Genomic DNA, 14,713 nt, shown 5'->3' on the forward strand with positions numbered 1-14,713 from the left:
CTAAGCATTAGAAAGAAACACAATCAAACAACCATTAAATACAACTAGCCGAAATACGTGAAAACTTACAAGAAGACTAGTTCCTGCCATTCTCCGCTTCATCCTCTTCCTTCACCAATGCAACAACTGCTTTCTTCAATATGAAATCTACTGGCTGGTGAGAGTTTTCTACAGCTTTCGAAATTGTCTGCCATTTCTGACCATGCTTTGGTTCTGCAGCAATGCACCTCTTCAAGAGATCCTTCTGGTGGTCCTCAGTCCCTTGCTGAAGTTCAGACTGATGCTGCCCAAAGAATTCCACTGGTGGAGCATTTCTTGTAAAGCCTTGGCCATTAAAATGTCAGCTTCTCTTTTGTTGCCATCAATGCCATGTCTTGATTCAGCTCAAATAGCAGCAAGCCGATGTTCGGGAGTTTCTTTTCCTCGACAAGCAGCTTCATAAAGATGAATTCTTGTATAATCAATTAAAAATAAAAAAACAGTCGACTCATTTCAGACTTCAAAACAAGCAGCTTCTGGAATGTACTAAATGATGCTTATGCCTTCTTGATTCTGGAAAAAGAATTTGTCCCATATTCAGATGTTTCAACACCGCCCACCACCATAGCCACCACAAACTACACCACCCCATATCACAACACTACACCACATACCACAAAACCACAGCACCAGTACACCACCACCACAACACTACCACCACAGACCACCACCACCCCATACCACAACACTACACCACATACCACAACACTACCACCACCACCACAACGACACCACCAGATGAACGCACAGTCCTTTAAGAACCTTATCGTGACTGCATGACTCTCAATGTGTTTGACGAATAAGAACAGAGTTATAGGGTTTAGAGGTGAATGAGTTAGATTTTGAAGTTGAAAAAGTGGGGTTGCCTACTTAACACTTTGTCACATATCAAGTTTATTTTTTACTTGGATTTAACCTCGGCAGTGCATCCATGCCTTCGGGACCTAACCGATCCTTCGATAATAGATCCACGATCATACCTGCAATATTTGCTGAAGGCGAATAGCCCTTCCAAGTCATTTCATGTAAAAGCTGCATTGCCTTACTTACCAACCTTATTCTTCCGAAAATATCCCAAAATTAGAGTATGTGTTCATCCGGTAGGTAACCAACCTTTCTTTGTCATTTCTAAAAACAATTCACTAGCTTCTTTCGTATAAACCCAGCTTTACAAAACCCATTTATCATTATAAAAAGATAAAAATGTAATTTTGGATATATAAAACTAAAATGACGTTTGACAACTCTGTAAACATATCATTTGGTAAGAACGACAAAATTATCTTTTGCTCAATGCAAGTAAGAGTTTGTTTTGCTAAATTTTATGGGTAAAAATGTCATTTTGAACATATATGGAGATAAATATTAGATTTCGAGTATCCGTATATATTAAAATATTTTATTTTGATTTTTGACTTTCTACGGAAACTAATTCCTACGGGGAGGCAAGGAATTAAAAGTTGACTATTTCATGGAAATAACTTCCCTAGGGAACTAAAATCATGGAATTATACTTCGTATCAAACAGTGGAAGTATCTATTTACATGAAAATTCTTTTATTTTCATGGAAATAGGAGATATCAAACACACCCTAAAAGGAATGGAAGGGAAGGAAGTAAAGTGGTTATTTTGGTCTTATTGTTTGAATATAACTCGAATATGAATATAAATGTAAATCTCCTTGTTTAGATCGACCTAAAATCAACAATTGACAAGAGTCGTACAAAAATAAATTTGGTGCGTCTATAGGTATCCCTCTATTTTTACTCTTGGGCCGCCCTCACTCTTAGCGACCCACAGACTAAGGCAGTCCGAGGGCAGTCGGCCTTAGCCTAATGAGTAATGGGCTTGAACATCACAGATTCCAACCACAGTCCAGGACCCACAGTGTTTTCGTTTGACCTCATTTTCCCCTTACCCTTGGATTTTCAGTTAGAGTATGACAGAATCTCATCATTAGATTTGACAGTTTCAGCCTCTACTTAATTTCAATTTCTCTCTCATCTTCTTACTCTTCTTCATATTCTCTATTCATTTTTTCCCTACCTAATTGATTCAGTTTTTTTTTTTCTTTCTGTTGGAAGATCTGGTTTCAGTTGTTGGTTTTGTGTTCTTACATATGTAAAATAGAACTTAAATCGACTCAAAACTATGAACCTAGTTGAAGAATTGGATGAAGGATCTGGGGTAGTCAGACCAAGGAATATATTGCAATTTCTAGCACATCAAAATTTATGATGAAGAAACTCCAAGAACCACCTTATCAAAAATCATGAGAAAGTGGTGTTGGAATCGGAGCCAATTTTGGCTCGACCCGACTCGTCAAACTCAGAAACCGAACGCGCAATTGCGTTCGTCTCGTCGAGCTCTTAAATTTAGAGCAAAGAATTACTCGAATCCGATTCCGGATGAATGAGAAATTCGAGTTTGAAGTTTGGGTGAAAAAACGGTTAAGTCTGGGTCTGAAACGTCAAACGGGACAAGTTAGATCAGGGGTCGTTTGAGCGAATACCACGCGCATCCAAATCTGTGGGCACATTTCGGGACTGATCTAACGGTGGGCGTTCCACCCGAGTTTTCTAGCCAGATCCGACGTCCCAGGGTCCAACCGACTCCAATATTCAGTTATTCTTTCTGTTTAGTCCCTCCTTTCGAATGGATACATCTTTTAACCCAACAGACACTATGCACCCATTCAACTCCTATATAAACCAACCAAACCCACTTCATTTTTCAATCAATTCATTCTCTTCTCTTCTTCTCTTCCCTTCTAACAATTAGAGGTTCTGGTTAGCCTAGAATATCTAATTAAAGAAGTATTTTCTAGAGGTTCTGGTTAGACTAGAATATCTGGAAAAGGAAGAAAGAAGTCTCGAGTGAAATTTGAATTTCCGAAGCATCTAGAAGATCGTCCGCATTAGTCAAAGAGCTCATAATACTGACAAAGGTTCGTCCGCTTTCAGAATAAAGAAGTACCATCTTAAAATTCTGAAAGGTTAGTCGTTGTATCCCGAAGGCATTCACCCTAACGTTTGGTACTGTTACGGGGATGTAAAATGTCTTAAGGAAAGAGAATTTATTCTTGCCTCGACTACATTAAACACCTATCTCGGTTAGCCCGAAAGAAGGAATATTGATTAATCATTATTCTTTATTAGTTTATCTCTCTATAAGTTAGAGAATGGAAACTCTGTCCAAATCAAGCCAAGACAGAGAGAAATCGACTTCTCGATTACTAACCAGAGAACAACAATCTTAAGACATTTTATATAACAATTATTTCTCTGGTTATAAGATATTGATCTGGGTTATTTTATGTGTGTTTCAGAAAAAATGGCAAGAACAAGAACAACCCTACGGGTTCTTCAGCCTAACACCACATACGTAGAAAACCCAGAGATGTTCAAAGGAACTGACTTCGCTCTGAAGCGGAAGGGTCCATCTCAAAACAGAGGCAAGTCGAGGAAAAGGCAAAGGCCTGTCTAATGCTACAAATGTAGAAAGCGAGGCCACCTAGCCAAAGATTGTCGCTCCACATATGACAGTCAAGGGGAAAAAGCCGATAACCAAGCTTCATTAGCAAAAGACACCGAAAATCGGAATCACCGTCTAATGATTACTGAATTCGAAAAGGCGTTTGATATACTTCATAAGATGAACCTCTGTGCAGAGGCACATGAAGATAACCTGGTTAACAACCAGAGATGGTGGGTCGATTCTAAGACAAATCATCACGTTTGTAGTGACAAAAGCCTATTCTCTTCCTATACAGAGGTAGCCGAAGGAGAGACCTTATTCAAGGAAAACGGCTCGACCACCCAAGTCAAAGGAAGGGGAAAGATCGTGTTAAAATTCACTTCCGAAATAGAGGTGACTTTGACCGATGTACTCCATGCTTCAGGAAATCAAAAGAACTTGATTTCTGGTTCCCTTTTAAGTGAGAACGGGTTCAGACTAATCTTTCTGTCAGATATCGTTATCATATTTAAGAAAATGATGTATATTGGAAAGGGCCACTTATGTGGGGGGTTATTTCAATTAAATGTTACCCATGTAATGCCGAAGGCACCTATTATTAATAAAATTAATAATTATGCGTATATTGTTGAGTCCTCCAATATTTGTCACGAAAGATTAGGATATGTGAATAATAAGTCATTAAAGAAATTAATGAGCTTGGAGTTAAATTCCGAAACTCGAAATTTACTCAAGACGTACATGTCAAACATGTGCATAGTCAAAATGACTAAAACGTTGTTCAAAGTCTTTAGACTTAATTCACAATGAACCCTATAACCTAAGAATGGTTCAAACATAAGGTGGAAAAAGGTAATTCATCAATGACTCCACTTGTTTCTGCTATATTACTTACTAAAGTGTAAGGATGAAGCAGTCGAAAAGTTCGAGCTTTATAAAATCAAAGTAGAAACTCAACTTTGTAAAAAGATTGAGGCTTTAAGAAACGACTAGTATGAATCTCCTTTCGCCGAGATATACGCCAAGAATGGCATAGTTCATCAAACGGCGACTCTTTTGGTAGAATGAAAGCACAGAACATTAGAAGGGATAAAACTCGATCAGTGGAGATTAAAAATCGATGATCAATCTAATCTCGATGGATTTTGTGAAGTATTTCACTAAAATCTATTACTAGCCATGAACAGAAATAAGGTTCAACCCATGGTGACCATAAATGTTGACTTAGTTAATGACTCTTAAAATATCTTCTCGATAACAGAGACATCGAAAAACTAAGCGACATCTTGACCACCAAGTATCGACATAAATACTGGGTGTGAAACCGTATATCGAGAATACAGAGAGCGATCAATGATGAATACATGATCCTACAGGTTCAATTCGATGACGAATCGAAGATGACAACCGCATAAGTTAGCGGAGAAGTATGTCAAGACAAATGTCAAAACCTAAACGGTTAGACAAGGTCAAGGTCAACGACAGAATATTACAAATAGTTACGAAACGATGAACTGTTCGAAAGAAATCATCGGTCTGAGATAATGAAAATTCCGTGAAACATTCTCGAATACAAAGTTGTCGAAGAATGCAAAATTCGAGAAAGTAAGTTATTTCGAATAACATATTCAGGCGGTAAATACTTCTCTAGAAGGTCCTGAGGCCTGTCTAAGAGTTACAAGGAATCCTCAGATGTGTTAAACGGAAGGACCTTGGCTGAAAGGTCTCGAGATCAGGAGTTATTATAAATAAATCCTTAAGTCTTTGTAAGGAGGTCCCTAATCATTACAGAATAGTCCTTATAAATCCTCATAGTAACCTAATCTTCTTGGATAGACAAGAGAATTAAGGTTGATAAGACGTAAAGTTGAATATTACATCATTCGGTCTAAACGTGACTCGAATAATAAATTCAAGGGTCTTGGTAAGATTTTCGATTCAAGAGTATGAACGAAATCTAGAAACGATAAAGGACAAAATAGGGAATGATAACTTTGATGATCATGCGACAGTTTAAATCTATCAAGAGAGTATATATGATTACGACATATAACTTAAGAAAGAGTTAAAAGAGGAACTCACCTTGTACTATATCTCAAGGTTCTAATGATCATAAATCATCATGTTATAGAACAAAACTAAACACACTACACTAAAGAAATTGTGTACGGAAATAGTTTTGTTAAAGAGGAGAATCCAATGGTTACCCTAGAACTGTGGGGGCAGATATTATCACATATCTGAACGGTACCCTATATGCAATAGTATAAGATTCCACCCAAATTGACGAATAAGAGGAAATACTCTTAAAATGTGGGGGGGACCCGAGAAGGAACCGAAAAGCCAATTATAAAGAAATAAAATGGCATATAGAACTCCAAATTCCCCTGAAGATATAACGTCATAATGACGTGAGAAGAGGGAAATTATGGAGTACCTCGGAAACCAGATTTAACCAATAAGAATGTTTGGTCAATAAGGTTTCATTGAGCTAAGAACTACGGTTATATTCACTAAGTTGTGACAAAAGTGAGAAATCAAGTTTGTGAATATAAGTGATGACGTGAATGTCTAATTCACTCAACAAATCTGGAAAAATACAAATGAAAAGAACTTCTCTTCCTAATCCTAAACTAAGTAACGAGATTCAACCGTGAATCATCTGTTCAAAAGAACAGACAATACTAGTTAGGAATAAGAAAGTGTTTTAGAAGATGTGATTCGATGCTTTTCAGATTGAATCAAACTCATGATTGATAATCTAAAGTGCATGGTTAAACAGAGAATGGTAGAATAACCACTCAAAAAACCACGATAAGCATAAATACTTGAATTTGAACAAATTCAAGAAAGAGTTATCAGAGTAACAAATAGTTCTTAGGTATCTGAGCAGACTCGTATTAATGTTTGTACATGTCATAAAGGAAAATGAAGATATGTGGACAACACTCGAATCTCAGATACAAAACAGTGGATATGACAAACCACTAAGGGCTACGATATCACAAAATCCTCAGAGGCAGACGTGCATAGCTGGATCAACAATGTAATCCTAAAGGCCTTGATGGATACATTGCTTTGGAGAAAGCAAATGAAGTAGGTGAACTTCCTGGAGGATATTTGTTTGTGATTGAAGCCAGTGCACGCAATAAACCTGAGTAGTTGTTGCGTAGGCACTAATACGCAGTGGCGTGGCCGAGAATTTGGGGGCCCGGTGCGAAAAAAATATTTGGGGCCCTTTCTCCACTGATATCAAAACGTAAACTCTTTTCACACATTATACGTTTAGTAATTATCTCTTAAGAAACTAAGTTCGATAAGAAAAAAATTTTAACTCCTTCCGTGAAGTTGAATACTTATTCTAAGTTGTGTATTTTTTCATCCCAAATACTTCTATGCAAAAACCATACACATTTGACAACACTCCTTCCACGAAAAGATAGAACAATAAGTATTCGACTTCATAAACATACAAACTAAACTAATAGTTTATCACTTTATCCATAACTTAATACCATAACTAATAGTTGTTATTTTTTTGTGAAGAAAATAGTTGTTGTTAGAAACAGTTGGAGATAATAACGAGTTCATAAAATAAACAAAAAAGTGACTGTTGGGTGGATTGAACTTGAGACCTCTTTGTTAACACTCAAGAGGTTTACCAATTCAGCTACATCACCATCTTGTTTCATTGTGTACTGCTAAATTAATATAACTAATCGGAATTTAGGGGCCCCTATCTCTATAAGAAAATTATGTGGTTTGAGGGGGGCCCGGTGCGACGGCACCGGTCGCACCCCCTCAAACACGCCCCTGCTAATACGGTAAGTCTAGAGAATTCAAAATAAAATAGACTAGCACCGTAAAGCAATTGCTCTCAAGGAATGCATAAATTAAAATTATGCTCAATCCTAAGTTACCTGGCAGATCCGTAAAGAACAAGGGTGAACAAGAGAGTTGAAATTGCATCATCAAGGGGAATGTGGCAAAAACGCCTAAAGTAAATGAGTAAAGGCATGGTGAAACCCTACCTAGATGACTGGAGATCCCACGATCTAGGTTCAAAGGGCAACTGAAGCTATATCCTGACTCGACAGTAACACTGTAAGAGATTTCTATCTCTTACCCATTCCTAGGATGATAACAGTGTTGCCTGCATTGAGAGGCTAAGCATTAAGCTTTTAATGAATCCGAAAACTTAGAACTTGATTCTAACGTGAGGTATAGCAGGATACCTTATTACGGATAACCTATATGTGTGTGAATTGATGCCGGTTCCGTGGGAAGGTCGTCTAGGCCGACTTCTCTAAAGCACACATGAATTCGGGATTGTTCAGGGCCGAAATGAACACAACCGAGAACCTAAGTCGGTAAGGGATTAGCTGTGTGATAGCTATTCAGGTTTACAATTTCCAGGACTCAGTTCAAGACGATAAGTTCACTGCCGTCCTTGTAGACCTTGTAGTTATTCACTAGGAAAGGTTCAAAGTCGAAAGACTACCTTCTTCCGATGCAGGGAAGTTCCGCATATGAGCTCTTTTAGTGTCAGTATGTCAGCATAGTATGTTTGTATATAGTAAACCTCGAATTTTCATTCATGTGGGGGATTGTTGGAATCGGAGCCAATTTTGGCTCGACCCGACTCGTCAAACTCAGAAACCGAACGCGCCATTGCGTTCGTCTCGTCGAGCTCTTAAATTTAGAGCAAAGAATTACTCGAATCCGATTCCGGATGAATGAGAAATTCGAGTTTGAAGTTTGGGTGAAAAAACGGTTAAGTCAGGGTCTGAAACGTCAAACGGGACAAGTTAGATCAGGGGTCGTTTGAGCGAATACCACGCGCATCCAAATCTGTGGGCACATTTCGGGACTGATCTAACGGTGGGCGTTCCACCCGAGTTTTCTAGCCAGATCCGACGTCCCAGGGTCCAACCGACTCCAATATTCAGTTATTCTTTCTGTTTAGTCCCTCCTTTCGAATGGATACATCTTTTAACCCAACAGACACTATGCACCCATTCAACTCCTATATAAACCAACCAAACCCACTTCATTTTTCAATCAATTCATTCTCTTCTCTTCTTCTCTTCCCTTCTAACAATTAGAGGTTCTGGTTAGCCTAGAATATCTAATTAAAGAAGTATTTTCTAGAGGTTCTGGTTAGACTAGAATATCTGGAAAAGGAAGAAAGAAGTCTCGAGTGAAATTTGAATTTCCGAAGCATCTAGAAGATCGTCCGCATTAGTCAAAGAGCTCATAATACTGACAAAGGTTCGTCCGCTTTCAGAATAAAGAAGTACCATCTTAAAATTCTGAAAGGTTAGTCGTTGTATCCCGAAGGCATTCACCCTAACGTTTGGTACTGTTACGGGGGTGTAAAATGTCTTAAGGAAAGAGAATTTATTCTTGCCTCGACTACATTAAACACCTATCTCGGTTAGCCCGAAAGAAGGAATATTGATTAATCATTATTCTTTATTAGTTTATCTCTCTATAAGTTAGAGAAAGGAAACTCTGTCCAAATCAAGCCAAGACAGAGAGAAATCGACTTCTCGATTACTAACCAGAGAACAACAAGTGGAAGCACCATCAAGGATTTGGTTAATAGAGTTGAACATAATCTACAAACTTTATGAAAATTTATGGTTCGAGTTCGTTAGAAGGGGTTTCTTGTCCTGATGGGTGGTGGTGAAGATGAAAGGTGCCAACAATAAAAATTTATAACTTCTGAGTATGGTTCAATTAAAAGTTGAAAGAACACAGCTTCAGGTTCAATCATACATTTATGCCTAAGTGGTCCAATGTGTTGACATAAACTCCAAACTTCTGGAGGTATAAAAATGTATAACTTCTGAGTATGTAGGTTCAATTAAAAGTTGAACAAGAACGTCTTCAGGTTCGATTATACATTTATGTCCAAGTGGTCCAATGTGTTGACATAAACTCCAAAATTCTGGAGGTACAAAAATTTGTAACTCTCGAATGTAGGTTCAATTAAAAGTTGAAAGAGGACATCTTCAGGTTCAATTATACATTTAGAGTTAATTCCTACTTGGCCCCCTACTTTGTGACCAACTTCTTTTATGGCTCCTTATTTTCTGTAAATTCAAATATGACCCCCTTTTTTGAAGTAAATGTCCTACCTGCCATTTCTATATTTATTTTTTCAAAATAAAATTAAAAAAAACTTCAATTCCACATCATTTCCCTCTCCCCCACACATGTCTCTCCACATCACCTCTCTCTCCAACTCACCTCTCTCTCTCTCTCCAACTCACCTCTCTCTCTCTCCAACTCACCTCTCTCTCTCTCTCCAACTCACCTCTCCCTCTCTCCAACTCACCTCTCTTCTCCGATGAAGGTCGTCGAGCGGAAAATTTTCCGGCTGACGACCTTCATAAAAAAACACTCATCTCTCTCTCTCTCTAGAAACTGCGGCGAAGGTAGGGGTGGGAATCGGCCGGGTATGGGCGCCCACCGATAAAAATACTTCGGGCTCGGACGGACCGAGTAGATCTTCTCTTTGACTATTAGGGTAGTTGGGTAGATCGGACGGGTAATTTTTATTTTTCCTTTGCCCAAAGCCCGCCCAGACCTGCGAAAGGAGTCAGGTTGTCGGGCAACGAGCGGCTCGGGTATCGGGCATAGTTCTTCATCCTAGTCTAAATCACTTTTTTATTTGTTTGTTTAGGGAATCAAGTCATTTCTTCTTTCATATTTCAATAGATTGTTAATGTTATATATAGTAATAGATCTTGTTTACAAATTTGTATTGGTCTTAGTTATAGATCTTGTATAGATAATCAGAAACTCATAGAGGAATGAGATAGAGAGAAAAAGATTAACTCGAGAGAAATAAATGGAAGAAAGAGAATCACTAGCAGAGTACCAGAACGACAGAAAGAGAAGTGGAAAAGGCAGAAGTTTAGGGAGAACGTGGGGTATATATAATAGGGTAGTGGTTGAGTTATTAACCCTAGATTTAACGGATGAGCGATATCTTAGAGATCCCTCATCTAACGGCATACATTTTCTCCGACTTATTGAAGATTTGAAGTGGACTGCTTCTTTTAGGCTTCCTAATGGATCACAAATGGACGGGTATATGTGGGCACCAATCAGGCTTGCCCTATCGGACTCGGGTGCGGGCGGGAGGTCGGGCAAGGGGTTTTACCCGCGCTCGCCCACCAAATTTTATCGGGCAGGGCGGGATCTACCCGCAACGGGTAGCGGGTTCCCGTGGTCAGTCATGGGCTCGGGTATCCATGGGTGGTTTCTGGCTCGCGAGCAACATTTCCACCCCTAGGCGAAGGGGTCATCCTTCGCCAGAAAGATTCCGACAAACTTCTTTGTTCTATGCAGATCTATGTCGAAAAAGATAACACATTTTAATTCAACATTGAAATGATTATGACATTTCTATCCTGCATCAAGAAAGTTCTCATTAAGGCAAGAGGAATTGCAGTTTATGAAGTCTAGTCACTCTCATCAATCAATTATGTGAAGTTAAAAAGAAGTGATTTTTCTTTTTGACTATGATCTACGATAGATCATTACATTGGCATTGATACATCAAAGATGTGATAAGCACGAAACTGCCGAATTCAAACTCTTACAAAGAACGGGCCTTTAGCCTAACTAAATTATGGTCTAAAGCCCAACAACATTATTTATACCTTAATAACCAAGTTTAATAAACCATGGAAACTACCTCCTCTGGGACCTCCGTGATTTTGGAGTTTATGTCAACAAATTGGACCACTTGGGCATAAATGTATAACAATGTTGTTGGGCTTTAGGCCATATTTTGTATATAACTATAACTTTTGTTCAAACATCAAGTTGTTGCTTAAAAAGGGAGCACAAGGAAAGAAATAAGGGGAGAGATTGATTTTGAACAAAAGGCTACTAGAGAGATGTAGTTGAACTCATTCTCATTGAAACTAAATGAAAGAATTACATGAGTTTAAATAGAGAGAAAAGATGAGTAACAAACTCATAACAAATTCTCTAACAGAAAGTAACTACCAATAACAACCAAATAGTGATTGTTATCTAATACATCAAAGACAAACAAGTTTGGTCCGACCTCAACTAACTAAACAACCTATACTTGTGTCTGATCCAGTGTGATGATGTTGAATGAGACTTGGTGCAGCTGTCTTCTTCATGAGAACTCTAATAAGATGAACGTCAAAGATGAAGCTGAGAAGCTCAATAATAGCTAGGCTGGCGATTTTACTCACCATTCAGTTCTTTTAGGGCTGCAGCAAGGTCTAATGGGTTGGCAAAACTAACAAACCCGAAACCCCAGGTTTTTCCAGTCCTTTTATCTCTCACAATCTGAGACATGAAACATAAATACTAGTAATCGGTAGACATCTTGTTGATATTCAGCACTTGTTAAATCACGCTAAATAGGCTGTTCGTACAGAGGTAATGACTTAAAACCGGCATGCGACTGATAAACATGAAGTCTGAAAGGAACTTACTCTTGCCATATTGAACGTGGAAAATCTTGCAAATGCTTTTGCTAAAACCTCATCCTTCACCTCATTTCAAAGATCACCACAAAACAAGCGATAATCATCTGCAGAACAAATCTATGACCAGTTAATGTCATAAATTTGATAATCAAAACAAAATGAATAACGCTATTAAAATAAGATGGTAACTTTATTCCCCAAGGGAAAATAAACTCGAAATCATGGTATACTGGTAATACCGAATAACTAAACTAAATACGATTACGTAACTATAGTCTTCAAAATTGTCAGGAAACATATAATGATAAAATAAATCCCTCCCCAACTCCCTTTTCTAAATATCGTTAGTTGCTATAGTAACAAATGTAGAGTATATAGGTCATACTTTCAGGCCACTCCGCAAGTGTTGGATCTTCCCAAGTCTGTCCAGCCGCTTTAGGAGGAATTGCTCTCTTTTTGGTTTCCGCCTTGTGCTCAATTTCACTACTAGCTAATGCAGCTTTTACACCTTGAAGAGCTTCTGGGGTAATTCTCTGTGCATCCCTTTGAAACAACTGTTGGGCCTGCTTTCATAAAACTAATCGAATTAACAATCTAACAATAAGCATTTCAATACAAATTCTCTATACAAGATGATATTATCTAGGGTACGAACAAATGTGATAACATCAACAAATATTCGAACCTCCATTTAACCTTCGTAATACTATGTTTCATCATACGAACCATTGAACATCACATAATATGTGTATACGAATCATTTCATAAGATATATTGTCCGTTATTTTCATTTTTTGAGAGTCATGTCATACATGAGTAATGTAGCATGGTTGAGTTTCATTTTTCTCCGAAATTTTTATCCTAGCTGTCCAAGACTAATTTACATGCTGGTATCAAGGAATGAAACTACGGTTTTGGTTGAAACTTCGGTGAGTCTAAAAGTGGGAATGTTTCGTGGAAACGTGTCGGTCTATATAGAAACTTTACAAATTTGTGGAAATGTTAGTATCCTTATTAACGTCTCTTTAATATGAAAGGTTAGTATCTTAGAGGCCTAATATGCATTAAAGTAGTTAATTTAGAGGCTAAATTTAATTATTCACCTCTAATAACCCTAAAACACTAATGTTAGGGGTTAATCTACAATAAAATAGTTAGTTTAGGGGGTAAATTGATTTTTTTTAACCTATTCTGTTAGGTTGAGGGGCTATATTCACTTATGAAATTGTTTATGCGTTAAGTAAAAAAGATAATTTCAAGTATATATCAGGTTCTTAAAGGCGCCCCTGAAAATAGTTTCTGGCACCCCTTCAAGACATTGGGACAAAGAAGGAACAGGTGCCAGATAACTTTTGAGGGGTACTTTTAACTTTATAACTTTTAGGGTTATTTCCCAAACAACCCCCAACTTTGTGACCGGTTTCCTGCCTAGCCCCCTACTCTATCAAAAATACTCAGATGACCCCTTTTTAAGATTCCGTTATAACACCGTTAACTAGTCATCATTTATCTCTCCTCTATCTCATCACCTCTCTCTGCGACCTCATCGTCTTCACCGGCAAATGTCGCCGGCCGGTGACCTTCAAACCTATTTTTTTTTCCTCTCTCTCTCTCTAATTTTTTTCTTTCCTCTTTAATTTGGTAGCATTTGCCCTAATTCATCCCCCTAATTTCTGAAGAAATCGCGAACTACTAGAACTCAATGAATCAGACCTAGAAATATTATCTTCAAACAATTCTAAACTTAAAGAACTACCAGATTTAGAACCACGCAATCTCCGAGTAACAAAAGTTGATCCTTTCGGAAAACTCAACCTTCGAGGAGGTAATAGTAAAAGAGAATCCAACAAAAACAAGTATCCATTTGAACGAACAAGAATTCTATCAATCTCCACAAACACATGTATTTAATCCACAGAATAATTACTTACTGATACGATTTTTGATAATACAAGACTGAATTGTTCATGTTTGATTTCGTTTTCATTAACTGGTTGAGTAAGATCCGAAGAACTAACTTCTTTTTCAGAATAAGATGATAAATTGTTCAAGAAGAGTAAGATTATAGATCCAGATTCAGTTCCGATGTAAATTAAGGTTTGAGAATCTGATTGTGTTGAAATAGCTGAAGATTTGAAAGAACGAGATGATGATGATAAAAGTGATGATGACTTTGATGGATCGAATTCTGCGATAGGTTCAAGAACAGTATGATCTTTAGGTTCGAATTTAGCCATTAGAAGATTGAACTAGTTAAGCTTCATTTGAAGTTGAACTGTCGAAGATCGGTTGTTGGGGAAGAACAGATGATTCATTGAGTTTTAGTAGTTCGAGAACAGACCTCCTCTCTTTCTCTTCCTACAACATATCTAGAGAGAGATAGGAACGAAAAATAAAAAATAAAAAAATAGGTTTGAAGGTCGCCGGCCGGAAAATTGACCGGCCGGCGACCTTTGCCGGTGAAGACGATGAGGTGGCGAGAAGAGGAGGTGGCAGAGAGAGGTGATGAGATAGAGGAGAGAGAAATGATGACTAGTTAACGATGTTATAACAGAATCTTAAAAAGGGGCTATCTGGGTATTTTTGATAAAGTAGGGGGCTAGGCAGGAAACAGGTCACAAAATTGGGGGCTATCTGAGAAATAACCCTAACTTTTACAAACCCAAAACCCTAATCTTTTATCCATCAGTCGCGCCTCTCTCTCCTTCTT

The sequence above is a fragment of the Eschscholzia californica genome, unplaced genomic scaffold, assembly GCF_041429995.1.
Source record: "Eschscholzia californica isolate CP2 unplaced genomic scaffold, dmEscCali1.0.p SCAF_3, whole genome shotgun sequence".
Lineage (NCBI taxonomy): Eukaryota > Viridiplantae > Streptophyta > Magnoliopsida > Ranunculales > Papaveraceae > Eschscholzia > Eschscholzia californica.